General features: G+C 47.9%; 1 protein-coding gene across 1 annotated transcript in view; it reads left to right on the top strand.

Annotated features, from left to right (window-relative positions):
• Positions 1-16,971, top strand: part of LOC139240892 (arf-GAP with GTPase, ANK repeat and PH domain-containing protein 1-like) — a 232,672-nt gene that overhangs the window by 171,274 nt on the left and 44,427 nt on the right. The gene's annotated exons all lie outside the window — the stretch shown is intronic.

Here is a 16,971-nt window from a genome sequence, read left to right as displayed (position 1 = left end):
GCCGTTATGACATGGCTGATACCATTTTCTGCCATGAAGTCCTGGAATTCAATGCTTGTAAAGCATGGGCCATTGTCGCTGACCAAGACGTCCGGTAGACTATGGGCGGCGAACATTGCCTGAAGTAGTGCTTGAATTAAGAATGTCACACTCGATCCATTTGGAGTAGGCGTCTATTACAACCAAAAACATTTTTCCCATGAAAGTATCTGCGTAGTCCACATGGATGCGTGACCATGGCTTGGCAGGCCAGGACCAGGGGCTAAGGGGGGCTTCCCTGGGCGCATTGCCCAGCTGGGCACACGTGTTGCACCTGCGAACACAAAGTTCCAGGTCTGCATCTATCCCTGGCCACCAAACGTGTGACCTGGCAATTGCCTTCATCGTGACAATGCCCGGGTGTCATTGTGAAGTTCTCTGATGAACACCTCTCTACCCATTTGGGGCATGACTACTCGGTTTCCCCAAAGTAGGCAATCGGCCTGAATCGAGAGTTCATCCTTACGCCTGTGAAATGGTTTAAATTCCTCAGGGCATGCCCCGTACGTGGCTGCCCAGTCCCCATTCAGGACACATTTCTTGACTAAAGACAGTAGTGGGTCTCTATTTGTCCAGACTTTGGGCTGTTACAGGTGAGCCTTCGCTTTCGAAAGCTTCAACAGCCATGACCATCTCAGCAGCATGCTCAGTTGCCCCCTCGGTGGTGGCCAGTGGAAGCCTGCTGAGTGCATCGGCGCAGTTTTCAGTGCCCGGTGTGTGCCGAATTGTATAGTCATAGGCGGCTAACGTGAGTGCCCACCTCTGTATGTGGGCTGACGCATTTGCATTTATTGCCTTGTTGTCGGTCAAAAGGGACGTTAGGGGTTTGTGATCTGTCCAGCTCAAATTTCCTGCCAAACAGGTACTGGTGCATTTTTTTTTTACTGCATATACACATGCAAGCGCTTCCTTTTCTACCATCCCGTAGCCCCTTTCTGCCTGGGACAGACGCCTGGAGGCATAAGCTACCGGCTGTAACTGACCCTTGGCATTGACATGCTGCAACACACACCCGACCCCATAGGACGACGCATCGCATGTTAAAACAAGTTTCTTACATGGGTCATATAGCGTTAACAGATTGTTGGAGCATAACAAATTGCGTGCTCTATCAAAAGCCCTTTCCTGGCTGTTCCCCCAGACCCAATTGTGACCTTTGCATATGAGCACGTGTAGCGGCTCTAACAGCGTGCACAATTTGGGAAGAAAGTTACCAAAATAGTTCAGGAGCCCCAGGAACGAACGCAGCTCCGTCGTGTTACGGGGTCTGGGTGCTGTGTGGATCGCTTCCGTTTTGGACGCAGTAGGTTTGATCCCGTCTGCTGCTACCCTCAACCCCAGGAATTCTACCTCTGGAGCTAGGAAGACGCACTTCGCCTTTTTCAGTCGCAGCCCTACCCGGTCCAGTCTGCGTAGCACCTACTCCAGGTTGTGGAGGTGTTCTTCAGTATCGCAACCCGTGATGAGGATGTCGTCTTGAAAAACCACCGCCCTTGGAATCGACTTGAGGAGGCTTTCCATATTTGATTGAAAGATCGCGGCCGAGCGAATCCCGAACGGACATCTGTTGTACTCAAACAACCCCTTGTGTGTCATGATGGTGGTCAGCTTCTTCGACTCACTCGCCAGCTCCTGGGTCATGTAAGCTGAGGTCAGGTCCAATTTTGAAAAAAGTTTGCCACCGGATAGCGTCGCAAAGAGGTCCTCCGCTCTCGGTAGCGGGTACTGGTCTTGGAGTGACACACGATTGAAGGTGGCCTTGTAATCACCACATATCCTGACCGACCCATTCGCCTTGAGCACCGGCACAATCGGGCTCGCCCAGTCAATGAATTCGACTGGCGAGATGATGCCTTCCCTCAGCAGGCGGTCCAATTCGCCTTCTATCTTTTCCCGCATCACGTACGGCACCACTCTGGCCTTGTGGTGTACTGGCCTGGCGTCCGGGTTTATGTGAATCACTACCTTGGCCCCCATGAAAGTGCCAATGCCGGGTTGAAATAATGAGTCAAATTTGTCCAGGACCTGTGAGCATGATACTCGCTCCACAGAAGAAATTGCATTGACATCGCCCCATTTCCAGTTCATGACAGCAAGCCAACTCCTCCCCAGTAGTGCAGGATCGTCCCCCGGGACAATCCAGAGTGGCAACCTGTTCTCCGAATCTTTGTGGGTCACGACTACCGTGGCGCTGCCTAGCACCGGAATGATCTCCTTTGTGTATGTCCGTAGCTGTGCGTCAATCGGCAATAATTTTGACCTCCTGGCCTTGGACGCCCATAACTTGTCGAACTGTTTGATACTCATCAGGGACTGGCTGGCCCTTGTGTCTAGCTCCATTGATACTGGGATGCCATTGAGGAGCACTTTCATCATTATCGGTGGCGTCCTGGTGTATGAACTGTATATGTGCTCCACATGAAGTCGTTGAACTTCAGCTTCCAGCGATTTCCCCCAGCGTTCATTTGGCCTCGTAGGGCTTACATCGGGCCCGTCCTCCTCGTACATCAACCTGGCTGCAGGCTTCCTGCACATACGTGCCAAGTGACCGCTGACGTTGCAGTTTCTGCAGGTATATTGCTGATACCTGCAAGCTCTGCCTGGGTGTTTGCCTCCACACCTCCAACATGAGCCATTGTTGGAAACAAAAGGTCCATTACCAGTCGATCGTCTCTGACTGTCTCTGTAACTGTCCTTAAACACACCATTGACAGGTGTTGATGGCCCCATTACTGGCCGTATTGTCCCTTGCGATCGCATGAATCGGCATTCAGCTCGCCATTGTCTCAGTCGAACCCAAAGGGGGAATTCAACAACATGCTCGGGCATGTCCGATTGCCCCTGTCTGCCTAGAGAACTGTGTGCCGCGTTAACAATGTTGACTCCCTGTCCATTTGCTGCATTTAAGCCAAGATTTTTGTCAAACATCATTCTGGTCTCTTCCTCCCCTGAGATGAATGTCTGGGCCATCAAAGCCGCCATTTCCAGGGTCAAGTCTTTGGTCTCAATCAGTTTCCTGAAAACCCCAGCGTGTCCGATGTCCTCAATAAAAAAAGTCTCACAGCATCTCCGCTCTGCATGCATCTGGGAACTTACATAGGCTTGCCAGTCACCGGAGGTCTCCAACGAAGTCTGGAACGCTTTGCCCTTCTCGCCGCCGGTGCGTGTAAAACCGGTGTCTCGCTATGTGCATGCTGCTCGCCGGTTTAAAGGGTTCCCCGATCAACTTACTGAGCTCTTCAAAAGTTTTGTCTGCCAGCTTCTCTGGCGCGAGAAGGTCCTTCATCAGGGAGTACGTCCTGGATCCACAAACCGTCAGGAGTTGAGCCCAGCGTTTGTCGGCCGAATCCTGTCCCAGCCATTCCTTAGTGATGAAACTTTGCTGTAGTCTCTCAATAAAATCGTCCCAATCATCACCAACACAGTACCTCTCGTCTGTGCTGCTAGTGGCCATGCTCGCGTGGTTTAAATCCCAGTTTCTCGTCGCCAATAATATGTCCTTACTATACAGTATAAATGCACACGAGGCCCATACTAGAGAGAAGGTCACTCTGTGACCAGTAACCTTCATTAGCCAGCACTGAAGTGATGAAGGTGGGTGGAGCTTCCCTTTTTATACCTGAAAGTCCAGGTTAGGAGTGTCTCCCACAAGTTCACCACCTAGTGGTCAGTGTTCTCACGGTGTACAACTTAGGTCAGTTTATACATGGGTTACAATGATAGTTGAATACATGACAGATTTGAATCCACAACCTTCTGACTTGGGCAAGAGTGCTACCTACTGAGCCACGGCTGATGATCCGGAGACATGAGTTCAAATCTCACCACAGCAGCTGGGGAATTTAAATTCAATTAAATAGATCTGGAATAAAAAGCCAGGATCAGTAATAGTGATCATGAAATTATCAGATTGTCGTAAAAACCCAGCAGGTTCATTCGTGTCCTTCAGGGAAGGAAGTCTGCCATCCTTACCCAGTCTGGCCTATATGTGACTCCAGACCTACAACAATGTGGCTGACCCTTAACTGCCCTCTACGGTTCAAGACGGCGGCTCACCACCACCTTCTCGAGGGCAATTGGGGATGGGCAATAAATGCTGGCCTTGCCAGTGACACCCACATCCCGTGAACGAATGAAACACAAAAGTGTGTGTTAGTACTTGTTTGAGCACGCTCACTTGATGTGAAGTGCCTGAGTGTCGATTGGTTCAGGTACCACTTACACTTTGAATTGGAGGCTGTTGTACTGGTGAGGAATGTTCCAGTGGAGTGGAAAGCAGTGAAAATCCTGCCAGCTTAAGTACTTGGTGGTGAAATGCACCATGGGATGTGCTGCTGGGCAGGAGAGACCCAAGCCCCTGCCCCGGGCAGAGTTTGCTGATCTGACCAGGGTGAGGTGGATTACAATTGGCCCCCTTGGTTTGGAGTACAGAATGCCCATTCCTGACAGCTCTCTGATAACCCCTGCTGGACAATGGTGGTCTTTTAATAATTCTGGATGTTTCTAGAATAAGAAATAGGAGCAGGAGTAGGCCACCTGGCCCCTCGAGCCTGCTCCGCCATTTAATACGACCATGGCTGATCTGATCATGGACTCAGCTCCACTTCCCTGCCCGCTCCCCATAACCCTTGACTCCCTTATCGCTCAAAAATCTGTCTATCTCCGCCTTAAATATATTCAATGACCCAGCCTCCAGAGCTCTCTGGAGCAGAAAATTCCACAGATTTACAACCCTCAGAGAGAAGAAATTCCTCCTCATCTCAGTTTTAAATGGGCGGCCCCTTATTCTGAGACTATGTCCCATAGCTTTAGTTTCCCCCTATGAGTGGAAATATCCTCTCTGCATCCACCTTGTCAAGCCCCCTCATTATCTTATATGTTTCAATAAGATCACCTCTTATTCTTCTGAACTCCAATGTGTGCCCAACCTACTCAACCTATCTTCATAAGTCAACCCCCTCATCTCCGGAATCAACCGAGTGAACCTTCTCTGAACAGCCTCCAATGAGATCAATGAGATCGCGGCTGATCTTCAACCTCAACTCCACTTTCCCGCCCGATCCCCATATCCCTCGATTCCCTTAGTGTCCAAAAATCAACCGATCTCGGCTTTGAATGTACTCAACGATTCAGCACCCACAGCCCTCTCGGGTAGAGAATTCCAGAGACCATCATCATCATAGGCAATCCCTCGGAATCGAGGAAGACTTGCTTCCACTCTTAAAATGAGTCCTTAGGTGACTGAACAGTCCAATACGAGAGCCACAGTCCCGGTCACAGGTGGGATAGATAGTGGTTGAGGGAAGGGGAGGGGAGGGTGGGACTGGTTTGCCGCACGCTCCTTCCGCTGCCTGCGCTTGCTTTCTGCACGCTCTCGGCGACGAGACTCGAGGTGCTCAGCGCCCTCCCGGATGCACTTCCTCCACTTGGGGCAGTCTTTGGCCAGGGACTCCCAGGTGTCGGTGGGGATGTTGCACTTTATCAGGGAGGCTTTGAGGGTGTCCCTGTAATGTGTTGAGCGCAGCTTTCTCTCAAAGCTGAGACTGGATGTAGCAGCGGTGTTAGATGAGAAATGAATAGGGAGAGAGGAGAATCGCTGGAGCTCATTATGCTAATCTATTAATTAGTTCACTCATTCTTGGTACATGATACCACATGGCAGGCTATAGTTTGAGGGCCTGAATCCCCCCCATGTGGTAAATTAATCTCAAACTATGTCAGCTAACACAGGCAAGCACTGGAGGGGAATCGGCAGGAGGGCTACCCTGTCCCCAGGGGCGTCCTGTCCTTGGGGCACTTCTGGTGAGGCTCAGGAACAGGTTCTTTACCCTCTTGGCACTCAGCCAAAGATGTGTGGAGACCCAAGTCAGAAGACGAGGATAAATATGGTTCACTGCAGGCTGCTACATGAATGATCTTTCTGGAAGTGTATAGCTTCATATAATAAAGTGATATCATAAATGGTTACTGCATTGATCTCCCTGCTGCACAGAAGTGCCCCCTTCCGAGCTCAGTAACAGTAAGGCTGAATTTAAAGCCCCCATATCATAGAACCATAGATGTTTACGGCATAGAAGGAGGCCATTCGGCCCATTGTCTCTGTGCCGGCCGAAAAAGAGCATCATCCCTGATTGAGATTATTCAGTTTCGCACTGGCTGGAGATCAAACCTGGAACTATTCTTGAAAAAAAAAGACTTGCATTTCTATAGCGCCTTTCACGACCACCGGACGTCCCAAAGCGCTTTACAGCCAATGAAGTACTTTTTGAAGTGTAGTCACTGTTGTAATGTAGGAAATGCGGCAGCCAACTTGCGCACAGCAAGCTCCCACTAACAGCAATGTGATAATAACCAGATAATCTGTTTGTGATGTTGATTGAGGGATAAATATTAGCCAGGACACCGGGGAGAACTCCCCTACTCTTCTTCGAAATAGCACCATGGGATCTTTTACATCCACCAGTGAGGGCAATTGTTTAATGTCTCATCCAAAAGACGGCACCTCCGACAATACGGCACTCCCTCAGCACTGCACTGGAGTGTCAGCCTAGCTTTATGTGCTCAAGTCTCTGGGGTAGGACTTGAACCCACAACCCTCTGACTTGGAGGCAAGAGTGCTGCCCACTGAGCCACGGCTGAGACAATGACAACCAATACCACATAGGCTTATCTATTAGGCCATCAGAGGAAAGTACTTTGATTTTATATGCTTAATGAGTTACCTGGGCAAAGTCATTCCTTAATATTAAAAACAAACTCATGGTTTCGCCAACATGGTTAAGGTTTTGGATCATTTCCAAGTTGGTACGGTTGAGTTGACCCTGTCCTGTGGAGCTCAGTGGCCCAGTTGTACATCCCATTACCAATGAACAGAAGAATGTTTGATCGACTTGTTTCTTGGGCTCTTCTACAGACATCATACTGCCAGTGGGGATAAGTCCGCCAGGTCGTGTGTGGTTTGTTGAATGCGAGCAGTTTGCTCCCCTTGCAGGGGGCTTCCCTATTTCAAGCGTTTCACTATATTACGATGCCAAAATATCAAAGTGCATTAACTAATCCAGTTGAATCCTGACAAGTGCTTTAACCACGGAGCCAAGAGATTTTCTGCTTCGGTTCAGATCATGTGCAGATCAGAATTTCCATAACCCGTGGATTAGCACAGCCAATTCTCAGATCTTTGTGCTGCAGACGACTTTCATTCAGTATGAACATGAAATGTTTAACAAAGAGGAATAGTTACAATTGTAGAATATGTGGCTTTCTCTCTCTACACGCGCTCTGTCTGTCCCGCTCTGTATCCCTCTCTCTTGCTCTGTCTATCCCTCCCTCCCTCTCTCTCTCCCTCCCTCTCTCCCTCCCTCTCTCCCTCCCTCTCTCCCTCCCTCCCTCTCTCCCTCCCTCTCTCCCTCCCTCCCTCTCTCCCTCCCTCCCTCTCTCCCTCCCTCCCTCTCTCCCTCCCTCCCTCTCTCCCTCTATCCCTCCCTCCCTCTCTCCCTCCCTCCCTCCCTCTCTCCCTCCTTCCCTCTCTCTCTCCCTCTCTCTTTCCCACTCTCTTTCTCTCTCTCTCTCTTTCTCTCTCTCTCTCTTTCTCTCTCTCTCTCTGTCTTTTTTTCTCTCTCTCTTTCTGTCTCTCTTTCTGTCTCTCTGTCTCTCTCTCCCTCCCTATCTTTCTACTACTCTCTGTCTCTGTCTGTCTGCCCCTCTCTTGCCTACAGGACATCGCTCATCAGACAAAGCATCATGATTGGCTCAAATATCCTATTTGAGATGAGTAAGCAGCTTGAAACTGTTATCAATCACAACAACCACAACACAAACCAGTCACCACTTTGATTTATGAAATATCTGGGAGACAGCGAGCAACCAGCAGAGAAGTGACCAATCCAATTGGCCACAGTTTTTTTTTATAAATTGGTTTGAGCAATCATTGTGATCTGTGAGTCCGCTTTTTGCCTGCATAAATAACATTTATAATAAAATGAACTTCGGAAAAACAAGAATCATACCAAAATGACTGAACCTATCCATACAGTTGTCTCCACAGTGTTGCAATTCCATGCAGCAATGCTTTATTCCGGAGGCCTGGACCTCCCTCAGGGCCCAGAGTTTCAGGTCTTCCCTGACCTTCAGTTGTGACCTGGCTTTGGCCGGCCAGTTCGCCCTCCCTTAATATTGGCTCCCAGTGTCTTTTTTTTTGCCAGCTTCCTAGCTGGATCCACTCAGTGAGCGATGAGAGGGCCACCTGGCTTGATATTTCCATGGCTGAGAAGGCCCTCCATGGCCCCGCCCCACCCTATCTCTGTAATCTACTCCAGCCCCCCCTCTCCCTACGTCCCCCCCCCCCCCCCCCCAGAGATGTCTGCGCTCCTCTAATTCTGCCCTCTTGAGCATCCCTGATTATAATCACTCCACCATCAGTGGACGTGCCTTCTGTTGCCTGGGCCCCAAGCTCTGGAACTCCCTCCCTAAACCTCTCTGCCTCTCTATCCTCCTTCAAGATGATCCTTAAGAACATAAGAAATAGGAGCAGGATGAGGCCATTCGGCCCTTCAATAAGATCATGGCTGATCTGATCATGGACTCAGCTCCACTTCCCTGCCCGCTCCCCATAACCCTTTATTCCCTTATCGCTCAAAAACTTGTCTATCTCCACCTTAAATATATTCAAAGACCCAGCCTCCACAGCTCTCTGGAGCAGAGAATTCCACAGATTTACAACCCTCAGAGAAGAAATTCCTCCTCATCTCAGTTTTAAATAGGCGGTCCCTTATTCTGAGACGATGTCCCCTAGTTTTAGTTTCCCCTATGAGTGGAAATATCCTCTCTGCATCCACCTTGTCGAGCCCCCTCATTAACTTATGTTTCGATAAGATCACCTCTCATTCTTCTGAACGCCAATGTGTATAGACCCAACATACTCAACCTATCCTCATAAGTCAACCCCCTCATCTCCGGAATCAACCGAGTGAACCTTCTCTGAACAGCCTCCAATGCAAGTATATCCTTCCTTAAATATGGAGACCAAAACTGTACGCAGTACGCCAGGTGTGACCTCACCAATACCCTGTACAGTTGTAGCAGGACTTATCTGCTTGTATACTCTATCCCCCTTGCAATAAAGGCCAACATTCCATTTGCCTTCCTGATCACTTGCTGTACCTGCATACTAACTTTTTGTGTTTCATGCACAAGGACCTCCAGGTCCCTCTATACTGCAACACTTTGAAATTTTTCTCCATTTAAATTATAATTTGCTTTTCTATTTTTACTGCCAAAGTGGATAACCTCACATTTTCCCACATTATACTCCATCAGCCAAATTTTTGCCCACTCACTTAGCCTGTCTATATCCCTTTGCAGATTTTTTGTGTCCTCCTCACAATTTGCTTTCCCACCCATCTTTGTATCATCAGCAAACTTGGCTACATTACACTCAGTCCCTTCATCCAATCATTAATATAGATTGTAAATAGTTGAGGACCTAGCATCAATCCCTGCGACACTCCACTAGTCACTGTTTGCCGGAAAATAACCCATTTATCCCGACTCTCTATTTTCTGTGAGTTAGCCAATCCTCTATCCATGCTAATATATCACCCCCAACCCCGTGAGCTTTTATCTTGTGCAGTAACCTTTTATGTGGCACCTTATCGAATGCCTTTGGAAATCCAAATACACCACATCCCCTGGTTCCCCTTTGTCCAACGTGCTCATTACATCCTCAAAGAACTCCAGCAAATTTGTCAAACGTGATTTCCCTTTCATAAAACTGTGCTGGCTCTGCTTGATTGAATCATGCTTTTCCAAATGTCCCGCTACTGCTTCCTTAAGAATGGACTCCAGCATTTTCCCAACGACAGATGTTAGGCTAACTGGTCTATAGTTTCCTGCTTTTTGTCTGCCTCCTTTTTTAAATAATTTGCGGTTTTCCAATCTGCTGGGACCGCCCCAGAATCCAGGGAATTTTGGTAGATTACAACCAATGCATCCACTATCCCTGCAGCCACCTCTTTTAAGACCCTAGGATGTAAGCCATCAGGTCCAGGGGACTTGTCCGCCTTTAGTCCCATTATTTTACCGAGTACTACTTCATTAGTGATGGTGATTGTATTAAGTTCCTCCCTCCCTATAGCCCCTTGATTATCCACTATTGGGATGTTTTTAGTGTCTTCTACCGTGAAGACCGATACAAAATATTTGTTCAACGTCTCTGCCATTTCCCTGTTCTCCATTATTAATTCCCCAGTCTCATCCTCCAGGGGACCAACATTTACTTTAGCCACTCTTTTCCTTTTTATGTACCTGTAGAAACTCTTACTGTTTTTATATTTTGTGCTAGTTTACTCTCATAATCTATCTTCCCCCTCTTAATCATTTTTTTAGTCGCTCTTTGCTGGCTTTTAAAAGTTTCCCAATCCTCTGGCCTCTCACTAGTCTTGGCCACTTTGTATGTCCTTGTTTTCAATTTGATACCATTCCTTATTTCCTTAGTTAGCCACGGATGGTTATCCCTTCTCTTACAATCCTTCCTTCTCATTGGGATATATTTTTGTTGAGAGTTATGAAATATCTCCTTAAATGTCTGCCACTAGTCATCAACCGTCCCATACTTTAATCTATTTTCCCAGTCCACTTTAGCCAACTCTGCTCTCATACCTTTATAGTCTTCTTTATTTAAGCTGAGGACCCTGGTTTGAGAACTAACTTTCTCACCCTCCAACTGAATTTGAAATTTAACCATGTTATGGTCACTCATTCCCAGAGGATCCTTTACGAGGAGATCATTTATTAATCCTGCCTCATTACACAGCACCAGATCTAAGAGAACCTGCTCCCTGGTTGGTTCTGCAACATCCTGTTCAAGGAAGCTATCCCGGATACACTCTATGAACTGTTCCTCAAGGTTGCCCTGTTCCTCAAGGCTGCCAGTTTGCTTTGCCCAATCAATATGAAAGTTAAAATCACCCTGATTATTGCCGTTAAAACATACCTCTTTGACCAAGCTTTTGGTCACCTACGCTTACTTCTACTTATGCGGCTCAGTGTCAAATTTTTATCGCATAATACTCCTGTGAAGCGCCTTGGGACGTGTCACTACATTAAAGGTACTATATAAATACAAGTTGTTGTTGTTGAGTTGGAATAGGGGAGAAAATAATGTACAGGTAGATGATCAGGAGCTGCAAACCCCTCCGAGCCTCCTATTCCAGATTGTAGCCCAAGTTATCACACGCTATTATTAACTAGTGAGTTCTGAGGGTGACTTACTACCTCACCAGCTTCCTCTGTATTGAGAGCTCTAACAATTTGTGGTTATAAAGCACCTTTAATGTCTCGAAATGTCTCCAGGTGCTTCGCAAGTAAAAAGAAAGACTTGCATTTATATAGCTCCTTTCACAATCACTGGACCTCCCAGAGGGTTTACAGCCAATGAAGCACTTTGAAGGTATAGTCACTGTTGTAATGTGGGAAACGCATCAGTTAATTTGCACACAGCAAGCTCCCTCACACTGCAATGTGATAACGGCCAGATCATCTGTTTTTGTTATGTTGATTGAGGGATAAATATTAGCCCCATGGCATTACTCCCCTGCTCTTCTTCAAAATAGTGCCAAGGGATCTTTTACGTCCACCTGAGAGAGCAGACGGGGCCTCGGTTTAACGTCTCATCCAAAAGGCGGCACCTCTAACAGTGCGGCGCTCCCTCAGTACTGCCCCGCCGACAGTGCGGCGCTCCCTCAGTACTGCCCCTCCGACAGTGCGGCGCTCCCTCAGTACTGCCTCGCCGACAGTGCGGCGCTCCCTCAGTACTGCCCCTCCGACACTCCCTCAGTACTGCCCCTCCGACAGTGCGGCGCTCCCTCAGTACTGCCCCGCCGACAGTGCGGCGCTCCCTCAGTACTGCCCCTCCGACAGTGCGGCGCTCCCTCAGTACTGCCCCTCCGACAGTGCGGTGCTCCCTCATCACTGCCCCTCCGACATTTCGGCGCTCCCTCACCACTGCTCCTCCGACAGCCTAGATTTATGTGCTCAAGTCCCTGGAGTGGGACTTGAACCCACAACCTTCTGACTTGGAGGCGAGGGTGCTGCCCACTGAGCCACAGCTGACATTCGGCATTAGGAAAAAGAACACGGAGCCAGGAAGGAGACTGAAAACTTGGTCAAAGAAATGGGTTTTGGGAAGTTTTTTTTAATACAGAGGTTGGGAAGTTTAAGGAGTCCCAGAGTGTGGGACCAAGTCCAGTGAAATTCCTGCCACCGATGGCACGTACAGAAGATGTCCGTGATGCGGATCATTCAGGAGGAGATATTGAGCTGAAGGAAGTTGGAGATAGGGTGAGGTGAGACCATGGACGGATTTGAAGATCAGAACGAGGATTTTAAATAGAATTAATTGGTGCGTGGGGAGCTAATGTTGGTCAACCAGGAAAGGGGTAATAGTGGAATGGGATTTGGTGCAGGACAGGATACATATGGTGAGTTCTAAATAACTTGGTGTTTATGAAGGAATGAGGCCAGAAAGGAGAGCAATTGGAATCGTTGAGTCTGGAGGTAACAAAGGATTTTGGAAATTGTAATATACTTGCTTCATGGGTTCTTTGCTGAAGAAGTCATAGCAACACATCGCTAGTAAGAACGAGTTGGTTTACCAGTTCATCCACCAGGCTCACAACTGCATACCTCTTAGACCCAACTGGCTGGGGTTTTATTGAGTCTTGTGAACATCACGTAACTGGCTAAGCCACTCACAATGCAACAGCTCCACAACTATTTTAAGCATACTATTAATCAAGTGCCCCCCTTGTTAAAGGGGCACAGCAACTAGCAAACTGAATAAATCAAATTAAAATTTGGTTTCCGGGGGTGATGATCTCAAATTAACAATTGGACATTAAAGGGAACCTTTGTCAAATCAAATCAAATTAAAATTCTGTTCCCCGGTGAAATGATGCACTCCAGTCCCTCCGGCGCCCACCTCTCACGGAAGGCCGCGAGCGTACCGGTGGACACCACGTGCTCCATCTCCGGAGACACCCTGTCTCGGATGTGACCGCGGAAGAGAGGCAGGCAGTCGGGCAATAGTTAGGAAAGACATTAGCTTGGACGATGTGGAATCTATATGGGTAGAGCTGCAGAACACTAAAGGGCAAAAATCGTTAATGGGAGTTGTGTACAGACCTCCAAACAGTAGTAGTGATGTTGGGGAGGGCATCAAACAGGAAATTAGGAGTGCATGCAATAAAGGTGCAGCAGTTATAATGGGTGACTTTAATATGCACATAGATTGGGCTAGCCAAACTGGAAGCAATACGCTGGAGTGCATAAGGGATGGTTTTCTAGACCAATATGTCGAGGAACCAACTAGGGGGGAGGCCATCTTAGACTGGGTGTTGTGTAATGAGAGAGGATTAATTAGCAATCTCATTGTGCGAGGCCCCTTGGGGAAGAGTGACCATAATATGGTGGAGTTCTGCATTAGGATGGAGAATGAAACAGTTAATTCAGAGACCATGGTCCAGAACTTAAAGAAGGGTAACTTTGAAGGTATGAGGCATGAATTGGCTAAGATAGATTGGCTAATGATACTTAAGGGGTTGACTGTGGATGGGCAATGGCAGACATTTAGAGACCGCATGGATGAATTACAACAATTGTACATTCCTGTCTGGCGTAAAAATAAAAAAGGGAAGGTGGCTCAACCGTGGCTATCTAGGGAAATCAGGGATAGTATTAAAGCCAAGGAAATGGCATACAAATTGGCCAGAAATAGCAGCGAACCTGGGGACTGGGAGAAATTTAGAACTCAGCAGAGGAGGACAAAGGGTTTGATTAGGGCAGGGAAAATGGAGTACGAGAAGAAGCTTGCAGGGAACATTAAGGCGGATTGCAAAAGTTTCTATAGGTATGTAAAGAGAAAAAGGTTAGTAAAGACAAACGTAGGTCCCCTGCAGTCAGAATCAGGGGAAGTCATAACGGGGAACAAAGAAATGGCAGACCAATTGAACAAGTACTTTGGTTCAGTATTCACTAAGGAGGACACAAACAACCTTCCGGATATAAAAGTGGTCAGAGGGTCTAGTAAGGAGGAGGAACTGAGGGAAATCTTTATTAGTCGGGAAATTGTGTTGGGGAAATTGATGGGATTGAAGGCCGATAAATCCCCAGGGCCTGATGGACTGCATCCCAGAGTACTTAAGGAGGTGGCCTTGGAAATAGCGGATGCATTGACAGTCATTTTCCAACATTCCATTGACTGGATCAGTTCCTATCGAGTGGAGGGTAGCTAATGTAACCCCACTTTTTAAAAAAGGAGGGAGAGAGAAAGCAGGGAATTATAGACCGGTCAGCCTGACCTCAGTAGTGGGTAAAATGATGGAATCAATTATTAAGGATGTCATAGCAGCGCATTTGGAAAATGGTGACATGATAGGTCCAAGTCAGCATGGATTTGTGAAAGGGAGATCATGCTTGACAAATCTTCTGGAATTTTTTGAGGATGTTTCCAATAAAGTGGACAAAGGAGTACCAGTTGATGTGGTATATTTGGACTTTCAGAAGGCTTTCGACAAGGTCCCACACAGGAGATTAATGTGCAAAGTTAAAGCACATGGGATTGGGGGTAGTGTGCTGACGTGGATTGAGAACTGGTTGTCAGACAGGAAGCAAAGAGTAGGAGTAAATGGGTACTTTTCGGAATGGCAGGCAGTGACTAGTGGGGTACCGCAGGGTTCTGTGCTGGGGCCCCAGCTGTTTACATTGTACATTAATGATTTAGACGAGGGGATTAAATGTAATATCTCCAAATTTGCGGATGACACTAAGTTGGGTGGCAGTGTGAGCTGCGAGGAGGATGCTATGAGGCTGCAGAGTGACTTGGATAGGTTAGGTGAGTGGGCAAATGCGTGGCAGATGAAGTATAATGTGGATAAATGTGAGGTTATCCACTTGGTGGTAAAAACAGAGAGACAGACTATTATCTGAATGGTGACAGATTAGGAAAAGGGAAGGTGCAACGAGACCTGGGTGTCATGGTACATCAGTCATTGAAGGTTGGCATGCAGGTACAGCAGGCGGTTAAGAAAGCAAATGGCATGTTGGCCTTCATAGCGAGGGGATTTGAGTACAGGGGCAGGGAGGTGTTGCTACAGTTGTACAGGGCCTTGGTGAGGCCACACCTGGAGTATTGTGTACAGTTTTGGTCTCCTAACTTGAGGAAGGACATTCTTGCTATTGAGGGAGTGCAGCGAAGATTCACCAGACTGATTCCCAGGATGGTGGGGCTGACCTATCAAGAAAGACTGGATCAACTGGGCTTGTATTCACTGGAGTTCAGAAGAGTGAGAGGGGACCTCATAGAAACGTTTAAAATTCTGACGGGTTTGGACAGGTTGGATGCAGGAAGAATGTTCCCAATGTTGGGGAAGTCCAGAACCAGGGGTCACAGTCTAAGGATAAGGGGTAAGCCATTTAGGACCGAGATAAGGAGAAACTTCTTCACCCAGAGAGTGGTGAACCTGTGGAATTCTCTACCACAGAAAGTAGTTGAGGCCAATTCACTAAATATATTCAAAAGGGAGTTAGATGAAGTCCTTACTACTCGGGGGATCAAGGGGTATGGCGTGAAAGCAGGAAGGGGGTACTGAAGTTTCATGTTCAGCCATGAACTCATTGAATGGCGGTGCAGGCTAGAAGGGCTGAATGGCCTGCTCCTGCACCTATTTTCTATGTTTCTATGTTTCTATGACCCCCTCGACCGCCCGTTGCCTGGACCGGTTAATGCAACAGCTCTACAAACCTGTGAGCATACTCACCGGTGCATACCTTACAGTAATGTAGTGTCTGCCTTTGGGTATTCTCCTGGGTCCAGTGGTGCAGGTTACTCCCCAATAAGTGATCCCCACCTCTCTCTTTGAGGAGTGCGGCAGGTCTGTTCAAAATCTAATCATGTGATAAAGTAACCCCGGAGGTGGGGGGGTGGGGGGCACAACATTCGGACCTTCGTGTGATCTGAACTGGATATTGTGGGCACTTCAATCTTTCAGTAGCTACATTCAAAACACTTCAGTGGGGACAGGGCCCGGATATAAAGCACAAGGCTGCTTTCTTGGACTGACTTTGGCTGGAGCTGCTCCCGTGCTGAGGAGAACAGAGGCTGGACTGGAGAGATTCGGAGCAAGCACTCCAGGAGGGATGGGTACGGAGCGGGGAGGCTGAGAAACTCATTTCACTGAACCGAAGGGTTACCTGCCGGTTTTCGACCTGTTCTTTGTTTATTCTGCCGACTTTGATTGCTGAAGGGTTCGGAGTTGGCTTGCCAGTTTGGAAGGCCTTGTCGGAGATTTGCTAACCGCTGGCCTGCCGTTCGGAATCAGCGGTTTCCCCTGTGAAAAATAGGACAGATATGATTTGTGTCAGTGGGACGCTAACAACCGAGCTTATTGGTCTCAGATTTTTCAAGCCTGTAGCTGGAAAGCCAAATATGTTGTGAAGCCTTTGCTTGCCTTGAGAGACGTGCTGGACCTCATCAGGAGGGCAGGACACCACAGTGTGTGTGGAGGCTGTCAGGGAAACGGTCATGGTAGTGCAATATTACAATGCTGGCACCAACGTATGCAGCAGTGCAGTGCCTTTTCAGACTTGCTGGCGGACAGGGATGGCCGTCTATCTATATTTGTCCCCACCATGGTCTGGCCTGATTCAGCTGATCACTCTGCCTTCCTACACTGAGGCCTCAGCAGTACATTCATTCCAATAACCGCCATCACCTGAACGACTCTGAGCTATTTGTTCCTGGCAGGGGGGAGTGTAAAGGTGCAGCTTTTAATGCGAACAGGCCCATCGGTCCTTCAAACAAAGAAAGACTTGCATTTCTATAGCGCCTTTCACGACCACCAGATGTCCCAAAGCGCTTTACAGCCAATGAAGTACTTT

The sequence above is a fragment of the Pristiophorus japonicus genome, chromosome X, assembly GCF_044704955.1.
Source record: "Pristiophorus japonicus isolate sPriJap1 chromosome X, sPriJap1.hap1, whole genome shotgun sequence".
In the NCBI taxonomy this organism is placed as follows: Eukaryota; Metazoa; Chordata; class Chondrichthyes; family Pristiophoridae; genus Pristiophorus; species Pristiophorus japonicus.
Note: the sequence above shows the minus strand (reverse complement) of the source record. Positions and strands in the feature narration are given on the sequence as shown.